We start from the raw sequence: 4519 nt of genomic DNA, 5'->3' as shown, positions 1-4519 counted from the left end.
CCGCTCCCCTCGCGCACTGCCCTTTTATTATATTAACTGCATTAGCCTTCGGAACTGGAAAGCCACTTTAGCGTTGATTTTAATGCAAATCTCTGATATTTTATTAGTGGTGCTACGAGTTGATACTTTCCACTGCTCCCGGGACGCGTACACTCATTAAGTTTTTACGCGGTTTGGTATTTGATTGTGGTTTGGTGAATTTTGAATACACGATAAGAACGTTTCATACCGGAATCAACTTATCTATAAACCTTCTCAAGGTTGACGTTTGCTGAAACGCATTAAACGTTTTGATAAACTCCGATGGAAACTAAATTGAATTGTTAGTCTTTTTGGAAAAGATGTCTTTTCATCTCTGTGAGGTTAAGAAAAATAATATGCGATTTCTCGGGTACTTATTCAAAAGGACGTATGTGATTTTGTAAACAAAGATTCAAACGTCGATTTGTCTAATCTGATAGCACTCCCACGCAAACCATCACCACAGACAGGTAGAGGAAGCCTTCGGCTACCTGTTAGTGGTGTCGGCTTGCGTGGGAGAGCCATCAGATTGGACAAATCGACGTTGGAATCTTTGTTTACAAAATCACATACGTCCTTTTGAATAAGTACCCGAGATTTGTTTGCTTTTCCGGGATAAATTCATTGCAATCCTGTTTATTGACTTTCAAAGATGCCAAATGTTTCCCTCGTTCTCATAAATGGGTTGCCTTTGAAGCCGTCGAGTCCGATATGTGGCATGATAGTGTTTTTCAAAAACAAATCCCCGTAACCGGTTTTCGGGGAATCCATTTATCATTGACTCTGAAGTGGTAGAATGTGTTTTAGATTATGTAATACGTTCTGTCGACAAAATGATGTTGTCAATTTGTCAACTTTAAAGCACCGATGTGCACTTCTAAGGAGTTCTGTCATGTGGTTCATTTGGAATATTTGTTGATTAAACACATCTTATCAATAATTAAAATAAAGGTGACAAAGCCGTCTGGCACCTTAGCTAAAATTCGAAAAACAAATAAAGTTATTTTGATTTATATCTGAATTGCTTTAAATTGTTTCATCTTATTTCTGTAGTATAAATGCAGTAGCAATACAATTACAAGTTACTATTTCATAGTAATCGTCGAAATAAACACATTTCAAGTAGAACCAGAATATAGATCCAACCGATTGGAAAATATTACACTAAGCAAGCTTCATACGAATTTCCATTCCATTAGTCTTTATATGCTTTTGTCGCGTAAAACTATAATTAAGTGTACACCTTCGCGGTTGCCCATCTAAAATCTAAGCGCCCTGCAAACGTACGCGTTTGCGTACGCGTATGCTAATGCAATCCACAGTGCCATTATGCATCAGCAGCAGCCAGTCAGCGTTGATAGCTGAAGAAGATGGCCCCATTTTCTGTTGGAAAGTTTGTGGCGGTTGTTGCGGTGGTGAAGTGATGCCATTTTGGGTTAATAATGTCTTCTTGTAGACTCGGGTGCGCTTCAAATAATAATAATAAAAAAAAAAACAGAGACGCTCGTGTACGTACTTAATATGACTTTCCACCACACTAAGCCCACACTGCCTGCTGCTGCTGCGGCTCATTTATTGCAGATTTTCATATTTTTGCATTGGCTCAATCTTTACGGGTAATTGACCGTCGTCGTCGTTTGTCCATGGAGGATTAGAAGACGCACATTATATTGAATGGCAAGTTCGTAAATTGAAGGCTTATCTGATTTTCGATACACGTATTTGTGGCTGGTGGGTGTGACGAAAACAACGTCTAATTTATGATTATGGTTTTGAAACCTTTCTTGGTAAGATTTCAATGTTATGATATCTAACTGTTTCATAAAAGTATGAAGAATGTATTTTCGGAGGTGAACTAGCCTTGGGCTGAAAACCTCTTTAATAAAGATTTTAATAATAATAATAAGAATGTGTTTGGTTTACTTTCAATGTCAAAGTTGCTTTAAAGGAAGCAAAATCTTCCATAAAAATCTGAATGACCTTTTGAAAATAATTAAGTTCCTCCACAAATTCCTGCGAAAGTACTATCAGAAATTCCTCCGGAAGTTCCGCCAGAAAGTTCCGCCAGGAATCCCTTTGAAGGTTCGTCCAGGAATTTATCCGGGAATTTCTCCGGAAGTAAGGAATTCCTCTGGAAGTTCATTTTGAGATTCCTCCGGAAGTTCATTTGAGAATTCCTCCGGAAATTCCTTCGGGAATTCCTCCGGAAGTTCCTCTGGGAATTTCTCCGGAAGTTCCTACGGAAGTTCCTCCGCGAATTGCAACGGAAATTCCTCCGGAAGTTCCCCCAGGAATTCCTCCGGAAGTTCCTCCAGGTATTCCTCCGGAAGTTCTTCCGGGACCGGGAATTCCTCCGGAAGTTCCTCCGGAAATTCCTCCGGGAATTCCTCCGGAAGTTCCTCCGGAAGTTCCTCCGGGAATTCCTCCGAAAATTGCAACGGAAATTCCTCCGGAAGTTCCTCCAGGAATTCCTCCGGAAGTTCCTCCGGGACCGGGAATTCCTCCGGAAGTTCCTCCGGGAATTCCTCCGGAAGTTCCTCCGAATTCCTCCGGAAGTTCCTCCGGGAATTCCTCCGGAAGTTCCTCCGGGAATTCCTCCGGAAGTTCCTCCGAATTCCTCCGGAAGTTCCTCCGGGAATTCCTCCGAAGTTCCTCCGGGAATTCCTCCGGAAGTTCCTCCGGGAATTCCTCCGGAAGTTCCTCCGGGAATTCCTCCGGAAGTTCCTCCGGGAATTCCTCCGGAAGTTCCTCCGGGAATTCCTCCGGAAGTTCCTCCGGGAATTCCTCCGGGAATTCCTCCGGAAGTTCCTCCGGAAGTTCCTCCGGAAGTTCCTCCGGAAGTTCCTCCGGGAATTCCTCCGGAAGTTCCTCCGGGAATTCCTCCGGAAGTTCCTCCGGGAATTCCTCCGGAAGTTCCTCCGGGAATTCCTCCGGAAGTTCCTCCGGGAATTCCTCCGGAAGTTCCTCCGAATTCCTCCGGAAGTTCCTCCGAATTCCTCCGGAAGTTCCTCCGGGAATTCCTCCGGAAGTTCCTCCGGGAATTCCTCCGGAAGTTCCTCCGAATTCCTCCGGAAGTTCCTCAGAATTCCTCCGGAAGTTCCTCGGGAATTCCTCCGGAAGTTCCTCCGGGAATTCCTCCGGAAGTTCCTCCTGAATTCCTCCGGAAGTTCCTCCGGGAATTCCTCCGGAAGTTCCTCCGAATTCCTCCGGAAGTTCCTCCGGGAATTCCTCCGGAAGTTCCTCCTGGGAATCCTCCGGAAGTTCCTCCGGAATTCCTCCGGAAGTTCCTCCGGGAATTCCTCCGAAGTTCCTCCGGGAATTCCTCCGGAAGTTCCTCCGGGAATTCCTCCGGAAGTTCCTCCGGGAATTCCTCCGGAAGTTCCTCCGAATTCCTCCGGAAGTTCCTCCGGGAATTCCTCCGAAAGTTCCTCTGGGAATTTCTCCGAAAGTTCCTCCGGGAATTCCTCCGGAAGTTCCTCCGGGAATTCCTCCGAAAGTTCCTCCGGGAATTTCTCCGGAAGTTCCTCCGGGAATTTCTCCGGAAGTTCCTCCGGGAATTTCTCCGGAAGTTCCTCCGGGAATTTCTCCGGATTTTTCTCCGTAAGTTCCTCCGGGAATTCCTCCGGAAGTTTCTACGTAAGTTCCTCCGTAAGTTCCTCCGAAAGTTACTCCCAAAGTTCCTCCGGAAGTTCCTCCGGAAGTTACTCCCAAAGTTCCTCCGGAAGTTCCTCTAGAAGTTTCTCCGGAAGTTCCGCCGGAAGTTCATCCGGAAATTCCTCTGGATGTTCATTCGGAAATTCCTCCGGAAGTTCCTCCGGGAATTCCTCCGAAAGTTCCTCCGAAAGTTCCTCCGGGAATTCCTCCGAAAGTTCCTCCGGGAATTACTCCGGGAGTTCCTCCGGAAGTTCCTCCGGGAGTTCCTCCGAAGTTCCTCCGAATTCCTCCGGAAGTTCCTCCGGGAATTCCTCCGAAGTTCCTCCGAATTCCTCCGGAAGTTCCTCCGGGAATTCCTCCGGAAGTTCCTCCAGAATTCCTCCGGAAGTTCCTCCGGGAATTCCTCCGGAAGTTCCTCCGGGAATTCCTCCGGAAGTTCCTCCGGGAATTCCTCCGGAACGTCCGCCGGGCGTTCCTCGGAATTCCTCCGAAGTTCCTCCGGAATTCCTCCGGAAGTTCCTCCGGGAATTCCTCCGAAGTTCCTCAGGAATTCCTCCGGAAGTTCCTCCGGAATTCCTCCGAAGTTCCTCCGAATTCCTCCGGAAGTTCCTCCTGAAGTTCCCCCGGGAATTCCTCCGGAAGTTCCTTCAGAATTCCTCTGGAAGCTCCTTCGAATTCCTCGGAAGTTCCTTCAGAATTCCTCCGGAAGTTCCTTCGGGAATTCCTCCGGAAGTTCCTTCAGAATTCCTCCGGAAGTTCCTTCGAAATTCCTCCGGAAGTTCCTTCAGGAATTCCTCCGGAAGTTCCTTCGAATTCCTCCGGAAGTTCCTTCCAATTCCTCCGG

Source organism: Armigeres subalbatus, unplaced genomic scaffold, assembly GCF_024139115.2.
Source record: "Armigeres subalbatus isolate Guangzhou_Male unplaced genomic scaffold, GZ_Asu_2 Contig1644, whole genome shotgun sequence".
Lineage (NCBI taxonomy): Eukaryota > Metazoa > Arthropoda > Insecta > Diptera > Culicidae > Armigeres > Armigeres subalbatus.
The sequence above is the reverse complement of the archived record's forward strand: the minus strand, read 5'-3'. Positions refer to the sequence as shown.